The 19,869-nt window shown below is 42.1% G+C and overlaps 1 pseudogene; it reads left to right on the forward strand.

Annotated features, from left to right (window-relative positions):
• The first annotated feature begins 12,845 nt into the window (after positions 1–12,845).
• On the forward strand, positions 12,846–14,823 carry LOC126933103 (translationally-controlled tumor protein-like; annotated as a pseudogene).
• The last annotated feature ends 5,046 nt before the right edge of the window (positions 14,824–19,869 follow it).

Consider the following 19,869-nt stretch of genomic DNA (forward strand, 5'->3'; position numbering starts at 1 on the left):
AATCAATTTTCACATAAGATAACCGGTGTCAGGTCACTCAGGTGGTAGAAAAAAAAAAAATTGCTTCTAGTTAACATCAAGAAAGAGGCAATAAATATTTTTATCTCATGTAAGATTTTTAAGATTTTTCAGTAAAAGATTTTATAACCTATACTGTAGTTTGTAAAAGGAATAGAGATCTACATAAATTAGAATAGAAGACACATAATCATTGCTTCTCTGGTGGCTTTTTGCTGATAAATTCAACTAGTCTTTACCTCAATATAATGACATGCCAATGACTCATTTTAATATTAATACCTGTAAGTTTTTTTAATAGGATAGATTGGGATTATAAGGAAAAGGAATGTAAATTCTTTTTACATGCCTTCATACTATCTCATTTAATTCTCGCCAGAGTCTTAAGAAGTTGACTGTATACCACTGATACTTTTTATGAGAAAGCAAAAAATTAGAGATGTTATTAATAATTAAACATGGAACTGATATTTTCTTCCAAAAGGCCACAGGTCTTTCACTCTTTGGAAAATAGATTTTTTTTTTTCTCTTTTGAGATGGAGTCTTGTTCTGTTGCCCAGGCTAGAGTGCAACGGCATGATCTTGGCTCACTGCAGCCTCCGCCTCCCAGGTCCAAGTGATTCACCTGCCTCAGCCACCCAAGTAGCTGGGATTACAGGCGCCAGTCACCAAGCCCCGCTAATTTTTGTATTTTTAATAGAGATGGGGTTTCACCATGTTGGCCACGCTGGTCTCGAACTCCTGACATTCCGCCTCAGCCTCCCAAAGTGCTGGGATTACAGGCGTGAGCCACCGCACCCAGCCATAAACATATTTAAAGCCCTTTGATGTCCAACATACTGGTTAAATGTAGTATTCTTCAGATTGTTAGATATTTGGCTTCTTACAAAATTCAAATTGTTTTAACATTTTAAACTTTACATCCAAAAAAAAATTGTCAAATAAAATGTGTTTTGCACTCTCCTCCTCTCATCTAAACTTATTACTCAGCTGAGCACAGTGGTTCACGCTTGTAATCCCAGCACTTTAGGAAGCTTGAGGTCAGGAGTTTGAGACCAGCCTGGCCAACATGGTGAAACCCCGTCTCTACTAAAAATACAAAAATTAGCCAGGCATGGTGGCTGTAGTTATTCAGGAGGCAGAGGCAAGAGAATCACTTGAACCTGGGAGGCAGAGGTTGTAGTGAGCAAAGACTGCACCACCGCACTCCAGCCTGGGCAACAGAATGAGACTCTATCTCAAAAAATAATAATAATTTTAAAAAATAAACTTATTACTCTTTTTTCAGATTTTTGACTGGTAACCTCTTCATAACTGTTAGAGCATCCATTTCCTCTTTCATTAACAAGATTTTAATAAATTTTAAGTGTTTTGGGCCAGAGATGGTGGCTCACACCTGTAATCCCAGCACTTTGGGAGGCTGAGGCGGCCGGATCACTTGAGGTCAAGACCAGCCTAGCCAACATGACAAAACCCTGTCTCTACTAAAAATACAAAAACTAGCCAGGCATGGTGGCAGTCACCTGTAGTCCCAGCTACTCAGGAGGCTGAGGCAGGAGAATCGCTTGAACCCAGGAGGCGGAGGCTGCAGTAAACTGAGATTGCACCACTGCACTCCAGCCTGGGCAACAGAGTGAGATTCCGTCTCCAAAAGAAAAAAAAAAAAAAGGGTTTTGTTTCTACTGCTTTGACCAAAGTTGCAAAATACATCAGTGGCCATTTTGAATTGGAACTTGGGAGTCACATTTCAGGTTTGGGTAGGAGATGAAAGCATCACATACAACAAAATGATGGCATTGGACTGGGTGATTTTAAATAGTTCCTCCAGCATTCACAAGCATCCTCAGAGTTGATCCGGTGAGTGAAAATCAACATTTGGCCTAATGTCTATCAGGATCAGCATTTGGCCAAGAACCCAGTTAATGTTCTGAACAGATGCTGACCAATACATTCAGAGGCTGATGGTTTATTATGTAACAACCAGAGGATCAGAATTGTTGACCTGGGAAATGATTACTCTTTAGCACAACATAGAAGGCAGCAGGATCCAGGGACAGGGAAAATATGAGTTCCAGACTTCAAAACTCTAAATTGTAGGTACTGTTTCTTAAGAAGAATTTCTAACTGAAAATATTTAAAATTTAATCTTAGCAGTCAGAATCACAGCTCCCCTGTGTTCCTGCTTGATACATAAAATCCTTCTACAACACTAACAAGTGACTTACCATCTACTTAAATATTATATAATAATTATTTCCCCCAAATTAAGAGTCTTGGCTCTTCTTATTAAGAAGGAAATTAGAAACTAATATAAAGAATGATAATGAAGACTTTGGATATTTATATCAATACTGATAAAAGTTTTTGCACTCACCTCTCTAATATTAGAGATTTTCACAACCCCTATTTTTAATATTAGGGAGAATGTAGCTTCCAAACTGTGAATTCCTCTGGAACAAGAAACTCAAAGAACTCTGAATTTGGATGATATCTCAGACTCTGCAGGAGAGGAATTTTGCAGATACTGTAGCATTGTTTATGAAACTGGCCCAATTGTCCCATAAAACTAATATTTATGGTTTCTTCTGAATAAACAGAGAAATTGGCCTTCCTAGTCTTAAAACTTGAAAAAGTTACATTTGTCTTATCTGAGTTCCTTTCTCAGGAAATAAACCATCAGGCCTCTCAGATAGCATCAAGGAATTGGAATTTACGAGATCATTGCATCTGGACAAGGAAACATCAGACCCCTCACCCATCATGATTGTTGAGGCAATTCCCTGCTTCCTGTTGACCAGCTCCTCTCCCTTACCCCTCCCTAATTCCTGTTTCCCTGAATGTAATTACATTTCTTCCCTACTTTATAAACCCTTAATTTTAGTCAGGTAGATGGATTTGAGACTGATCTCAAATCAGTGGGTGAGACAGATTGGGTTCAACTCTGAATACAGCATGCGCAAGTGGCAATTTACAGCCAAGGAGCAGGGTGGGGTCAATGGATGGAAAATTACCAAGAGGAAACATCAGGGGTGAGAGGGATTCTGGCTAAAGCAACCAACAGGATTCTTGCTGAAGAGAGACCAGAATGATCAGACATCACCCAGGAGATGGTGGAGGGTGAGGAACATGATCACACATTGAGGATGATCAGATATCAATAATGGGGGGGTCCTTGCTAAAGTGACTTGTCAGGGTCCTTTGCTAAAACTGGATTTTACAAGAAAATACACAGATGGAGCTAGCAGAAGATTCAGAAGCCTGACTAAAGTTTGGCCAAGCAAAACTGTATCTTGGTCAAGTAATACAGCATCCTTCTCTGTATATGATAATAAGGGAAGAGGGGGAAGGATGCAGAATGCTGGTTTGTCCTCACGTTGGTGAAATTAGCTTTGCTTATTTAGTGAAGGTGGTAGCTGCCTTGTGAATGTACTGTTCTCTCCCTTGTAAATGTAAGCAACATGTAGGAAGATGGTATGCACACTGATCATCATCAAGCTTCACCCATTGTTTCAGCGTCCATTGATGATTTTATAACTCCATCATACCTTCTATAATTATTACACACATTAGCATAAAAAGAGTATATATTTATATTACCATAAAGAACAGCTTTCTCTTCCCTCCATTCCTCTATATTGGTATTATTGGTATGGACTCACAGATTCTTTTTATTTTATTTTTTTTTTAGACAGGGTCTCACCCTGTCACTGATGCTTGCATGCAATGGCATGCTCACAGCTCACCACAGCCTCAACCTCCCAGGCTCAAGTGATCTTCCCACTTCAGCGTCCCTTAGCAGCTGGTGAGAGGTGACAACGTGCTAGCAGCCCTCTGCTTGCTCTCAGTGCTTCCTCGGCCTCGGCAGGCTTGAGGAGCCCTTCCTCCTCAGCCTCGGCGCTTGAGGAGGCCTTCAGCCCACCACTGCACTGTGGGAGCCCCTCTCTGCGCTGGCCAAGGCCAGAACCAGCTCCCTCTGCTTGCGGGGAGGTGTGAAGAGAGAGGCGCTGGTGGCAACCGGGGCTGCGAGTGGCACTCAGGGGCCAGCGCGAGTTCCGGGTGGGCGTGGGCTCGTCGGGTCGCACTAGGAGAGGCCAGTGAGGGGTTTAGCAGCCGGGCCAGCAGCTGTGGAGGGTATGCCAGGTCCCCCAGCACTGCCGGCCCACCAGCGCCACTCTCGAATTCTCACCCGGCCTCAGCCATCTCCCTGCAGGCTAGGGCTCTGGATCTGCAGCCCGCCATGCCCGAGCCCCGCTCCCGCTGTGGGCTCCCAGGTGGGCTGAGCCTCCCCTATGGGCGCGACCCCCTGCTCCACAGTGCCCAGTCCCATCTACCGCCCAAGTGCTGAGGAGTGCAGGTGCGCAGCGAGGGACTGGCAGGCAGCACGGGACTGGCGGGCAGCTCTGCCCGGCCCTGGCACAGGATCCACTAGGCAAAGCCAGCTGGGCTCCTGAGACTGGTGGGGACTTGGAGAACTTTTGTGTCTAGCAGGAGGATTGTATATGCACCAATCAGCACTCTGTGTCTAGCTCAGGGTTTGTGAATGCACCAATCAGCACTTTGTATCTAGCTAATCTAGTGGGGACTTGGAGAACCTTTATGTCTAGCTAAAGGATTGTAAATACACCAATCAGCACTCTGTGTCTAGCTCAGGGTTTGTGAGTGCACCAATCACTGCTCTGTGTCTGGCTAATCTAGTGGGGACTTGGAGAACCTTTATGTCTAGCTAAAGGATTGTAAATACACCAAGCAGCACTCTGTGTCTAGCTCAACGTTTGTAAACACACAAAGCAGTGCTCTGTGTCTAGTTAATCTGGTGAGGACTTGGAGAACTTTCATGTCTAGCTGGAGGATTGCAAATGGCCAATCAGCACTCTGTGTCTGACTCAGGGATTGTAAACACACCAATCAGCACCCTGTCAAAACGGACCAATCAGCTCTCTGTAAAATGGACCAATCAGCAGGATGTGGGTGGGGCCAGATAAGAGAATAAACTGCAGGCTGCCCCAATCACCTGTGGCAACCCGCTCTGGTCTTCTTCCACCATGTGGAAGTTTTGTTCTTTTGCCCTTTAGGATAAATCTTGCTACTGTTCACTCTTTGGATCCATGCTGCCTTCATGAGCTGTAACACTCACTATGAAGGTCTGCAGCTTCACTCCTGAAGCCAGCGAGACTACGAACCCACAGGGAGGAATGAACAACTCCAGATGCACCACGCTTAAGAGCTGTAATGCTCACCGCGACAGTCCACAGCTTCTTTCTTGAAGTCAGCGAGACCAAGAACTCACCAATTCCGCACATGCTGGGACAACAAGCATGCACCACCACACCCCAGCTAATTTTTGTGTTTTTTGTTGAGATGGGGTTTTGCCACATTGCCCATGCTGGTCTCAAACTCCTGGATTCAAGGGATCCCCCTGCCTCAGCCTCTCAAAGTGCTGGATTCAGGCGTGAGCCACAGCATCCAGCCTGGACTCACAGATTCTTATTTTATTCAATGGACTGTAATTTACCACCATCTTCATGTATTTTGATGCTTAGATTGTCTCAGATTTGGCCAGTGGGAATCCTATCAAGCTGAGTTGTGTCAGGATTGTAACATATTCTGCAGTTAATTTGGGTATACTGTCCTGTATATTAAGCCACCTAGTAGTATGATTCGCTTTTCTTAAGTGAGGCTTCCTCTGAGAAGAGTTTTCACATGCCATCCTTCTTTTCTACCAACAGAATGTATGGGTCCATGCTTTCCTTTCCAGATCTAACCACACAATGTCTCAGCAGACAGTATTGTTGAAAGACTGCCTGTTTCAAAATGGATCCCCAGAGACTGGAGCCTTACTTAAAAGACAAGTCTGGGGTAAAAGCAAAGGAAGGTACTAGGGTTCTAGGATTGTCACCAGTTACTGACCTTTTGGAGAGATGGGGAGATCAACTTTCAAATTCTATTATTGAGAGACTAAATTATGGAGTCCACACGGTGGACATTTAGGTAATAATGGGAATACGGACAGAGTATGACTGGGTAGGCACCTGAAGAACTTCTAGGGCAGCTGACTGTGTTCCATTCGTTGATATGGGTAATGATTACAAGAGTACCTTGTAATGGTTTACTATGTTATACATTTGTGTGATTTACTGCATCCTTTTTTAATAATAAAAAGTTTTTAAAAGTGTATTAGGAAACCTGTTCTTAATCCCTTGGACTAATTGCATAGGACATTCTTCTGGAACAAATTCAAAAACTTTCTCTGCAGTGTCGGCTTACCCTCCTGACAAAGCCTTTTGGTTTGCCTTTGATAGATGACACAATTTCAAATCATCTTTAACCTTTCCAAATAAAAACTAGGAAGCGCCTCTCCAGGAAGGTGCTCTGCCCTGGAATTTTAATTGGACTGTATACTAAGTATTATGAGTAAAGACATTTAAGGGTCTTTCGTGGGCTTTTGGACTTACATTCCTTTACCTGAATGACTTCCTGACACTTTCTTGTCTGGAGTATTTGGTTTTAAAGCTTTCATTTGGTTTCTACATGAGAATTATCCTTTTCCTAGTTGGTCTTGCTTTGTTTTATTTGGAAAATAATGCTTTGCACATTATTTATATGTTCAGAGACTAAACTTCAAGACATTCTAACCGAATCATGTTTTCCTATGTTCAAGTCACTACATTTTTACCAAATTCAAAATTTTATCCTCCTTTTTTTTTTTCCACTTCAGAAGCATTTCAGTCATTTCCTACAGGGTTTAACTCTGAATTTTTTGAGTAAACTCCAAAATGTTTAAAATATATGATTAAAAACTAACTTGCTGGGCACAGTGGCTCATGCCTATAATCCCAGCACTTTGGGAGGCCAAGGTGGGTGGATCACAAGATCAGGAATTAGAGACCAGCCTGGCCAATATGGTGAAACTTCGTCTCTACTAAAAATACAAAAATTAGCGGGGCGTGGTGGTGGGCGCCTGTTGTCCCAGCTACTCAGGAAGCTGAGGCAAAAGAATCGCTTGAACTAGGGAGGCAGAGGTTGCAGTGAGTCGAGATTGTGCCACTGCACTCCAGCCTGGGCGACACAGCGAGACTCCATCTCAAAAAAAAATAAAAATAAAAAATAAACTAACAACTTAACTTTGACCCTGAAATATTATTCTAATATTCTAGAGCTATTCTTACCTATTTAAAATGTTCCAAATTTCCTGGCTGTAGTTACTCCCTTTGTTAGAATTACTCAGCAAGTTTACCTTTCTTTGATCATGTTTCTATTTTTATTGTTTGAAATACCCTGCTTGTTGGTGACTTATTTTTTCCTGCAAATTAATTACCATGCTCATGTACTATTCCATGAAGACTTACAACTTGGAACTCAGCCAATGTTTTGAATCTGGCCTTTCCATCTGCATCTACTTCCTTACAGAAGGGGTTTTTCCTTTCTTCGATTTTTGAACCTAATTCATCCAACAAGTAGATTGGAGCATGTCCACTAATCCTGACACTATCTTGGTAAATCAGTGTCCCATAGGACCCACAACCTCTAGGTAAGGGTACTTTTATCGGTCAGGCTGCTGCAATTGTACCATTGCTGAGCGTAGCTTGGGTTTTGAATCATTGGTTTTGTTACAGTGTTTTAGTAAGATTCTTTACTATTATAATGGGAATGCTTTTCAGAACTTATTTGGAGTTAACTTGGGTCTCATTTTCTATGAACACATTCTTCAAATATCCTAAAGCTATGGCAAGATAAGCAACATCTTGATCTGTACAATGAGTGCTTTAATTCTTGCACTTTTCCACAGTTGTGATTACCTCATGTAGTTCAGCGGTATGACTGCCACATCACTCACATATGCCATCTCCTCTGTCAATTACTGGAAAAGTACCAGGCCTGATGTGTCTGCCTCATAAACTCCCTCTGAGCACTGTGGAGAATTGTAGGCACATGGCTTCTCTGGAATGACAGTATATTAGCTTCCACATTATTCATTCAGTAGTCAGAGATTTCACAGATAATCTCCAAAATAAAATGAAGGAAATGCATTTTAAAGATCACTCTTTTTGAGTCTAGATGAATGAATCAAGGGACCACCGTCAAAAATACAGAAGTTCCAAGAAGATTGCTGGTTCTAAACAATGAGCTCAGTTACAAACCCAATGAGTGTGAAATAGGCACAACCCCCAACTGGAGGATTTCAAGCAGTATTTGAAGATGAAGGATTGAAGCCAGGACCAAAGATATAGACAGCAGTTGAAGTCTTGAAAATAGACACTCTCTGACAAGAATAGCAAAACAAGAACAATAGGTGGTCAATGATTGGCTACACTTAAGAAATAAGAAGAATAAGTGAAGGACACAGAAGGAACAACCTGAAAGACAACCGGGAAGATCAGTGTCAAACGAAGCCAGAGAAAAAGCCAATTTATGTAGGAAGGTGTAAACATCCAGCTCAAATATTAGAAGAGGGCTGAAGATGAAGGCAAACTGAAAAATTATCACTGGTGACTCTGGAGAATCATAAAAAGCATCTGAAGATTTTTAAATAAATGAGGTTTATCACATTCCCATCTTCTGAACTGATTTTTTTTTTTTTTTTTTTTTTTTTTTTTTGAGACAGAGTTGTGCTCTTGTCACCCGAACTGGAGTGCAGTGGCATGATCTCGGCTCACTGCAACCTCCACCTACTGAGCTCAAGCAATTCTCTTGCCTCAGCCTCCTGTATAGCTGGGATTACAGGCACACACCATCACACCCAGCTAATTTTTGTATTTTTATTAGAGACGAGGTTTCACCATGTTGGTCAGGCTGGTCTTATAACTCCTGACCTTGTGATCTGCCCGCCTCAGCCTCCCAAGGTGTTGGGATTACAGGTGTGAGCCACCACGTTCAGCCAGCTTTTTTCTTTAAGGTGGGGTCTCACTCTGTCACCCAGGCTGGAGTGCAGAGGCGCAATCTCGGCTCACTGCAACCTCCGCCTCCTGGGTTAAAACAACTCTCCTGCCTCAGCTTTCCGAGTAGCTGGGATTACAAGCATGTGCCACCACACCCGGCTAATGTTTATATTTTAGAGATGGGGTTTCACCATGTTGGTGAACAGGCTGGTCTCGAGCTCCTGACCTCAAATGATCTGCCTGCCTTGGCCACCCAAAGGGCTGGGATTGCAAGCATGAGCCACCGCACCCGGTCTTCTCAACTGATTTTCTTTGCCATTTGATCAGGAATCACTTTGAACAAAGGTAGTAAAATAATCAACTGCGAGGTAACAAAATAGAGGGTATCACATAAACAATTCAATAAGCTTCTAAGAGAAATTCAGCTCCTACTGAAATTCCAAACCTATGCATTTATTCAACAAATATTCTTTGAGGGTGCACTGTGTGCCAGGGACTGGCCTAGCCAATGGGCACACACAGTGGGCACAGCGTGGTAAATTAGACCTGAAACTTTATACTATACCATTTGCATACCACCAAAAAGAGAGGGAAACTTATGCATCGTTCTACATTGGCATTTGGGGACCATGTACACAAATTATACAGGCAACTTTTTGAAAACAAATGTAAAACTATTTATTATTTCAATAATTATGTGAATTGCTCATGGAAGATTCAGTTTTGTTGTTTATTCAGATACAAAGTGGGTAAGCAAAGGTATGTGCAGTGGCGCATGCCTAGAGTTCCGCTACTCTGGAGGCTGAGGTGGAAGTATCACTTGAACCCAGGAATGTGAGTCCAACCTGGGCAACATAGTGGGATGCCCTCTCCAAAAAAACACAAAAGCAAACAAAACACTTCAAAAGTAGGCACTTTTGAAGTTTTAGTCGCAATGGACAATATCTTAAACATTGTTTTCTTAATCTAATCTATATAAACTTTATGAAAACATCAATTCCTTAAACACTTTTCTTAATCTGTTCTGCAGAAACCTTATGGAAAATAAATTAGGTAATAATAAATTATTAACTAATAAATTGTAATAATAAATTAGTTAATAATTTATTGTTAACTAATAAATTAGCTAATAATTTATTGTTAACTAATAAATTAGCTAATAATTTATTGTTAACTAATAAATTAGCTAATAATTTATTGTTAACTAATAAATTAGCTAATAATTTATTGTTAACTAATAAATTATAATAAATTAGTTAATAATGTATTATTAACTAATTTAAATTGTTAAATTAGTGGGGATTGAGTAGACAAGGAAAGCAATACCAAAGGAAAAAAAAAGACAGCTTGGCCAACATGATGAAACCATCTCTATTACAAATACAAAAATTAGCCAGGTGGTGGTGGTTCACACCTGTAATGCCAGCTACTTGGGAGACTGAGACGGGAGAATCGCTTAAGCCTGGGAGGCAGAGGTTGCAGTGAGCTGAGATTGCATCACTACACTCCAGCCTGGGTGACAGAGTGAGACCCTGTCTCAAAAAAAAAAAAAGAAAAGAAAAGAAAAAGAAAAAAGAAGAATGAATTCCTGCAGAGCCCTGAGATTGTAAGACAGTGACAAACCTTAGGCCTATATCACAGTGTGTAGGGAGACCCCCTGAAACTATTGCTATGGAATAAAAGATGAAATGCTCCTGATTATTGTAAATACAAAATTGCATGCAGGGTTGTGTAAAGACAATGCCAGGTTGGACTGCCAGAATGAGCCAACAGCGCGTGATGTGCTTCCCCCTCCAGAGAGCCTATGAATGGACGTGCAGTCAGGGAGGTTTCACATCACCAAGATTCCTATCCCAGAAAAGCAGATGTTCATAGCTCTGGGAATGGAACGCGACCCTCATGGAGAGCCTATAAATGGACGCACGGGGGGTGTCTGTCCATATGGATAAGATAGGGCTATAAACGCCCTCATCTTACCATGGCTCTTCTAGGCCTCTTTAGGGTTAAGGCATACTCCCTTCTGAGAATTTCTGGTCTAACCAGTTGTCTTGCTTCACGTCCTGTTACCAGGGATTGTTTGTAACCAGCTCTTGCTGCAACTGTTACTGGTGATTAATATTTTGCTCATCATAGGTAATGGAAAGACTGTGTTTCTGTTAGAAATTACTGATGCGCATACTATATTGTAAATTCTTACCTCTGTATACTCTACTTCTGCATACAGATGTTATGTTAAAGGATTACTTCATCCCCATGTGACCATCTCACCTCATAATCAAATGACCCTAAATCCCTCACTAACCTACCCCTGCCCTCACTAAACTTAATAATAAATGCTGGCATATCCAGTGCATTGTTGGCACTGTGGGACCAGAAGGCGGTGACCCCCCTGGACCCAGCTTTCACTATCTTGTGTGTGTCTGTTATTTCTCGACCTGCCAATCCGCCTGGGAACAAAGAGAGAGCCCCGTTGCATTTTGGGCTGCTGGCCAGATCCCGCAATAACAGTGTGTAGGATTTGTAAGTGGAATTATCCCATGTAAACTAGAGTTATGGAAAAGCAGTGTACAGACTAAGTTCTATGCAAAATTAATGACCTTAGTAGCATTTATGCTGACAGTCTGTAACATTAGAAAGTAAATTGTGGCCGGGCATGGTGGCTCATGCCTGTAATTCCAGCACTTTGGAAGGCCGAGGCAGGTGGATCACGAGGTCAGGAGATCAAGACCACCCTGGCTTACATGGTGAAACCCTGTCTCTACTAAAAATACAAAAAATTAGCCAGGCGTGGTGGTGGGCGCCTGGAGTCCCAGCTACTCAGGAGGCTGAGGTGAGAGGATCACTTGAACCTGGGAGGCGGGGCTTGCAGTGAGCCAAGATCATACCACTGCACTCCAGTCTGGGTGACAGAGCAAGACTCCATCTCAAAAAAAAAAAAAGAAAGTTAATTGCTTTCTGGACACATGGTATTTGGTAAATAAGCTCAACGTTATACCAGACTCAAGATGCAAGGATGAAATAGACTGCATTTCAAAAGTTTGGATAATTCAGTTTGGCACTAGAACACAATTTATGGGGGAAGCAATGTAGCAAGTCTTCAGTATTTAACTAGAATAACAGTTGAGAGAATTTACATTTATGTATGTGGTCCTTTATATAGGTATTTTCATTTCATTCTTACCATCATCTACCACTACATTTTACACAGGAGGAAACTAAGGCCCAGAGAATAAAAGTGACTTGCTCAGGGTCAGCCAGTAAGTAGCAGAATAGAGGTCAAACTATCATTTTCTCAGTGCATCTAGACAAAATGTTTCTCAAAATATGAACCAAGGGTCACCTATATGAGACTCACCAGTGATAGGTAAAACACACAATGGAGAATTAATTTGGAAACACCAAATTGAATATTCAAATGCAGATTCTTGGTCTCCATCTACCGAATCAGACTCTGAAGTCAGGGCTCCAGGAATTTCCAGTTTTACGAGCTCTCCAGGTGATTATTATGAATGCCAAAGTTTGAGAACCATGAAAGGAGGTTAGGTGAAAGCTGACATATGTAATAAATTTACATAAAGTTTTGAGTGGTTTACGTCAGCCATTTTAAAAACAGGATGATGATAATTAATTGCGAGTAATCTCTAATGGGTACAATTTAAGACAGTACATAAGGTGTATTATTTACCGCTTACCCCTTGCTGGCTTCAGCATTTTTTGCAGGAAACTTTCTCTAAGTTCCACTATTCCAAGCTACTGTTCCAAATTGCCTTTCTTCTACTCCTGAACCCACAAACTCTCTCAGATGGGTAAACTGGGTTTTCTGTCACTGTTATTCCTTTCAGAGCTCCTATTAGGGCTCTTCCACCAGCTCCCCTGTCCCCCAGCGCTGCACCGCTCAAGCTCAGGGCTCCTGCTAAGCTAGCCCCGCTGTCTCTCCCTGCAGTCACAATTATGATTATTCACCAGGACCTCATCAGCCACGATGAGATGTTCTGCAACATTTACAAGATCCAGGAGATGGCTGAAGGGCTGTGCCTGAAGGTGGAGGAGAAGATGGCACTAGGAGAGAGGGTAGCATTGATGACTCTCTCATTGGTGGAAATGCCTCCGCTGAAGGCCCAAAGGGCAAACGTACAGAAAGCACTGTAATCACTGGTGTTAAGATTGTCAAGAACCATCCTTTGAAGGAAAGCAGCTTTACAAAGGAAGCATACAATAAGTACATCCAAGATTACATGCAATCAATCAAAGGCAAACTTGAAGAACAGAGACCAGAAAGAGTAAAACCTGTTATGACAGAGGCTGCAGAACAAATCAAGCACACCCTTGCTAATTTCAAAAACAATACCAGTTTTTATTAGTGAAAACATGAATCCAGATGGCATGGTTGCTCTATTGGACTACCATGAGACTGGTGTTATTACAGTAGGCAGCTAGTTAGGCATGAGCAGGGAATAAGAGGTCTCCGCCCACCCCCACCAGGAATGTCAGGCGACCATCAGGTGATGGTCAGGTGGTTGTTAACTGTCTCTCTAAAATAATAATTGGTCATGGCCAGGCGTGGTGGCTCATGGCTGTAATTCCAGCACTTTGGGAGGCCAAGGCGGGAAGATCACCTGAGGTCAGGAGTTCTTCCCGCCTGGAAAGAACTTCCTACCTGGTCAACAAGGTGAAACCCCGTCTCTACTAAAAATACAAAAAAATTAGCCGGGTGTGGTGGCGTTCACCTGTAATCCCAGCTACTCCGAAGTCTGAGGTAAGAAAATCACTTGAAGGAGGCGGAGGTTGCAGTGAGCCTAGATTGCTCCAGTGCACTCCAGCCTGGGTGACAGAGCAGGACCCCATCTCAATTATTATTATTATTATTATTATTATTATTATTATTATTGGTTGCATCCAGCTCCAGGGAAAGGCAGTCTCCCAGTAGATAGAAAAACACCCGAAAGTGGTGATAAGGAGCTTCCCAATAAGATCTCAGGAACTGAGTGAGTGGGTTCAAGCTTGCACACTAAGAGGCAAAATGGCAGAGTTTAACTGGTATATAACCACCTAGGAACATTTGGCTGGTAAGGGAAGAGTACCTCAAGTGAGTATGCGTACAACTCCAGTAAACACACTACACATATTCCCCTCTCAGGCACCAGCAGGCCACTGCGCATGTGGACAGCCCACCCCCAGGGAGGAATCTGGGGAGAAGGGATGCAAGACCCTGGAAGCATGCCAACATATAAAACCCCAAGTCAAAGGTCAAACGGTGCAGTTGATCTCTCAAGTTGCCCGCTTAGCCCTCTTCCAAGTGTACTTTACTTCCTTTCATTCCTGCTCTAAAGCTTTTTAATAAACTTTCACTCCTGCTCTGACTCTTGCCTCTGCCTCCTTGATGGAATTCTTTCTTCTGAGAAGGCTAGAATTGAGGTTGCTGCAAACACGTTTGGATTTACCACTGGTAACAGTGTGACCCCATATATAATTTTCTTTCTTTCTTTTTTTAATACTTTTCAAAACCTTTTGACTCAATTGTTATTTTGTTTTATTCTACTTATGTATTTTTTTTGAGACAGGGTCTTCCTCTGCCACCCAGGCTGGAGGGCAGTGGCACAATCTCAGCTCACTGCAACCTCCACCATCTGGGGTCAAGTGATCCTCTTGCCTCAGCCTCCCAAGTAGCTGGGACTACAGGCACATGCCACCAAGCCCGACTAATTTTCGTATTTTCTGTGGAGATGAGGTTTTGCTGTGTTGCCCAGACTGATCTTGAACTCCTGAGCTCAAGCGATCTGTCTGCCTTGGCCTGTCTACTGGGATTATGGGTGTGAGCCACCGTGCCCAGTGATTCTCTTTAAGGATGGTTTAGAAATGGAAAAATGTTAACAAATTTGGCAATTACTTTGGATCTCTCACTTGTCGTCATAACTGGCTTCTACTTGTCATCCACATAACACCAGGACTTCGAACAAATGGGACTGATATCATCTTGAGCTCTTCATTTATTTTGACCATAATTTATCTGGAGTGTAGACATTGTCTTTAAGAAAAATATGTCAGGTAGGTTCTCTAAAAATTAAATGCATTTAAACTCATTTGAGAGAATGCCTTTTAGTTTAAAACGTATTTAAACTAAGTCCATCTTGTAGTGTTCCTGGAGAAGCTAAGCCTGATTGTAAGCCACTACTAGAAAGAATAAGACTGTCATCAGATAACTTCCACAGTGGAAACTACTTCTGAGACTGGAATATAAAAAGCAAGGATCAGGCTGGGCCTAGTGGCTCCTGCCTGTAATCCTGGTACTTTGGCATACTGAGGCAGGAGGATTGCTTCAGCTCAGGAGTTTGAGATCAACCTGGGCAACATAGTGAGACCCCATCTCTGAAAACAGATATATATAAATAATTTAAAAACCCCAAGAATCAAAAGTGTTAACTCTGAATTGCAGTAAAGGGAAAGACCATGCTCATAGCAATGCCAGCATCTGAAGTGGAGCCTTTTACATTTCATCACTTACAATGGAAGTAGTTAATTCTGAAAGAAACTATAAAGAGGGTAAAAAGAGACTAACTTAGCTGGGACAGAAAGAAAAAGAACTTTCAGTAGCGGGGTCAGGAGAGTGGCAAGGTCACCTGTGGCTCTTTGTAAAGCAGAGTTATGTGTTAAGTCAGGATTTATTGGTTCCATAGCTGCCAGAACATTTGTCCTACTTTTCAGGCATCTCTACAACATTTTCCCCATAATCTCCTGGGTGAAATGCACATTCGCATTCCAAGTCACTTTGAATGGGAAAACCTTAATGAAAAGGCGTTAATCACAGATACATCAGGAAATATACTACAACAATATTGTCACAGCTGCAGCAGGAAGTCGTGGTGAGCCTTCCTGGTTATTGTTTAATGTTGTTTTGTGATAAATAAACAGAGTTCAAATGGATAATGAAGAAACCATTTCATCATCTGTGTGTGTGTGTGTGTGTGTGTGTGTGTGTGTGTCTAGACCTCCCCATCATCCCTCTCTAATTCCCCTCCCATTCAACACATCAGTTTTCTCTCTCATTCATTTCGTTTATTTATTTATTTATTTGTATTGTTAGTAGAGACAGAGTTTCACTCTGTTGGTCAGGCTGGTCTTGAACTCCTGGCCTCAAGTGATCTGCCCACCTCGGCCTCACAAAGTGCTGAGATTACAGCCGTGAGCCACCGTGCCCGGCCTCTCTAATTTATTTTTGTCCAGGGATTAAGTATTACTGACAAGATGAACTAGGCTGAGTCAGCTATAGTGAATCCAGATTCTAAGGCAACCTCAAAAAACAAGCAGCTCAGGGCAAGAACTGAAACCTAAGGTTTAATGATTTGATATTTTCCAAAGTCTGAAGTTTTAGGTATTTTTCCAAATGCTACCTGAGGATTTCTATTGCAACTGTGCATTGCTGCCCTGCCAGACAACTGCAGTCAGCATCTTTGGGCTGACTTGGTTTCTGACCCCTCCTGGTTTCAGACCAGGCACTAGCCCTTGAGGAAAATTCAGACTCCCTTGAAGGTGGTCTCACAACCCCACACTCCTTCTAATCAATTCTGCCTCCCCTTGAACTGAGGCAAAAAAGAGGCCAGGTGCGGTGGCTCACACCTGTAATCCCAGCACTTTGGGAGGCCAAGGAGGGCGGATCACGAGGTCTGGAGATTGAGACCAGCCTGGCCAACATGGTGAAACCCGGTCTGTACTAAAAACACAAAAATTAGCTGGGCATGGTGGCACGTGCCTGTAATCCCAGCTACTCGGGAGCCTGAGGCAGGAGAATGGCTTGAACCAGGGAGTCAGAGGTTGCAGTGAGCCGAGATTGTGCCACTGCACTCCAGCCTGGAGACAGAGTGAGACTCCATCTCAAAAAAAAAAAAAAAAAAAAAAAAAAAAAGATCGTGATTCTCAGCTAAAAGTACAGAGTAAAGAGAACATGGCAGCAGTGAGAGAGAGGTGAGATGCAGGAGAATCGTTTGAACCTGGGAGGCAGAGGTTGCAGTGAGCCGAGATTATACCATTGCACTCCAGTCTGGTCAACAGAGCAAGACTCTGTCTTTAAAAAAAAACAAACAAACAAACAAAAAAAAAACTACCTCTCTCCAACAGCAATACAAAGAGAACTTTTTCTGAGCTGGAACCAAACAAATTAAAAAACAACCATTTCATTCCTGCAGAAAAGCTCAGTAAAATTCAACTTCATGCTTCTAGATATGGCTCTAGAGATGGGATCTCATCTAAAAGAACAGATTTTTAAAAACTGTTTCTAAATTTTGCTCGTCCCAGGCACATTAAGATGGACCCATGACAATTACTAATTCCTCTGTCCATTTATAGAACGTTTAATTGAAATACAATAAATATATAGAAAAGAGCACATGTCATGAGTATACAGCTTGGTGAAATTTATAAGCTGAACATTTCCTTGTTAGCCCCAGATCAAGACCCAGAATGTTATCAGAACCCAGGAAGTCCCCAGATGTGCCCCTTCCATATCCTGGCAGCAAAGATTTAGTAACCGTTCCCCTGACTTCCAAAAGCGAGTCGTTTTACCATTTTTTGTACTTTATACACATGAATCAGATCATGTGTGTTCTGCAACTAACTTCTTTCATTCTACTGTGTTAGTGAGATGAGTCCTTACTTGAGTATAGTTTACACAGTTTTTTGAGGCAAGTTTGCTTTTGAGAATTTAAGGAATGGAATGAAACAAGGTTTCACATGATTAACACAGGCAATTCACTTCTTTCGGATCAACAAGGCATGGCTTATCACAGTATCAAATATCCTAGGACAAATGGCAAAGCTAGCTACAATTTATTTCAACAAGGAGGGAGATGGATAAAGGAGCACTGTTTTGAACAACCTGAAGCTTCTGCTTCATGTTAAGCCTTCTAAAGTATGTTTGCAACAACAAGGTCACTTGGGCTCTCAATTAGCCTGGCTTCTGGCTTCAGCTTGTCTGTGGCCTTAGGTATACTTCTTGTCCTCTGAGACAGAAAAATTTTACTAAATATTACCCTTCTAGTTCTTATAGCCCATGATTCCATGTTTCCAACTCAAATCCCTTGACCATCTATCCACACAGCGATCCTGCCTGCATCCAAACCAGCTGGTACAGAGAAAAGTCACAGTTTTAAGTTAGGAGTAATAAAATCAGTCTAATTTTACAAGGTCTACTGAAGACAATATACCCATGTTATATCCAATAAGCAATTTTTTTTTTTTTTTTGAGACAGAGTCTCTGTCACCCAGGCTGGAGTGCGGTGGCATGATCTGGGCTCACTGCAGCCTCCCCCCAGGTTCAGGTGATTCTCATGCATCAGCCACCCGAGTAGCTGGGATTACAGGCATGTGCCACCATGCCTGGGTAATTTTTGTGTTCTTAGTAGAGATGGGGTTTCTCCATGTTGGCCAGGCTGGTCTGGAACTCCTGACCTCAAGTGATCTGCCTGCCTTGGTCTCCCAAAGTGCTGGGATTATAGGCATGAGCCACCACGCCTGGCCTAATAGGCAATATTTTAAACATACAAGTTCTATAACATCCACTTTCTATCTTAAGGTGTTTTAATAGCTTATGTATCTAATAAGTAGACTTTCTTTTTTTCTTTTTTTGAAACAGTTTCACTCTGTTGCCCAGACTGGAATGCAGTGGTGTGACCATGGTTCACTGCAGCCTCGACCTCCCTGGACTTAGGTGATCCTCCGACCTCAGCTTCCCAAGTAGCTGGGACTACAGGCACGTGACACTATAGCCAGCTAGTTTTTTGTTTTTTTGTTTTTTTTTCTGTAGAGACGGGGTGTACCCAAGTTGCCCAGGCTGGTCTGGAACTCCTGGGCTCAAGCAATTCACCCACCTTGGCCTCCTAAAGTGCTGGGATTACAGGCATGAGCCACCACATCTGGACCTAATAAGTAGACTTAGAGTGTGGATGAGGATGAAGTGACAGGCCAGGTGATCTATTCTGTCCCCACCTCATAGTCACCTTACTCTTGACATCATTCTAATTGTATTTACACTTGGTGTTGAAGAAAACAAACACAAAAATCTTCATGGGTCAACTTTAAACATATCTTATTTCTAGATCACCATGGATTCATATCCTTTTCTTCCTATTATTTTGTAAATAACACATTTATATTACATTATAATTCAAATATTTTTGTATTGAATTCACCATTTAAAATATATGACAGTTTTTACAAACCAATTTTGACTTTTTATTTTCATTGTTTTATTACACTGCAATTCTTTAAAGACAGAAATGCTTCTCAGCCTCAATGTGAGAGGTGCTGCTGGCAGGAAACTGGGAGAATCTGTTCTATTCACTGACCTCATCAAGGACAAAAACCAATAGGACAAAGCCTCTGCCTTCAAGAAGAACGCAGTGAAGACAAGACAGTTAATATGGCCACCTTAATTTTTTTCCAAGAAATGTTTTGGAAACCTGACATGATTGGCCTTACCCAGACCTTTTATTTCTCAACAAACTCAAGGAGACAACTCATCCTGAAGTGCTACCCTTGGAAATACCTTCCTAAAAACAATAATAGCAACAAAATAACCAAGAAAATTATTTACTAACCCAATTGGAGAGAATAAAAGGTCATGCTTCAAAAGTTACCATTGCTTTGTTGTCTAAGAACAAGTTTTACTTTAAAAATAAAATGACAAGCCAGGCGTGGTGCCTCATGCCTATAATCGCAGCACTTTGGGAGGCCAAAGCGGATCGCTTGAGGACAGGAGTTTAAGACCAGCCTGGCCAACATGGCGAAACCCTGTCTCTACTAAAAATACAAAAATTAGCTGTATGTGGTGGCACACGCCTGTAATCCCAGCTACTCAAGAGGCTGAGGCATGAGAATCACTTGAACCCAGGAGACGGAGGTTGCTGTGAGCTGAGATTGCACCACTGCACTCCAGCCTGGACAACGAGAGCAAAACTCCAGCTCAAAAAATAAATGAATAAAT

This window comes from Macaca thibetana, chromosome 12 (assembly GCF_024542745.1).
Source record: "Macaca thibetana thibetana isolate TM-01 chromosome 12, ASM2454274v1, whole genome shotgun sequence".
Classification (NCBI taxonomy): Eukaryota; Metazoa; Chordata; class Mammalia; order Primates; family Cercopithecidae; genus Macaca; species Macaca thibetana.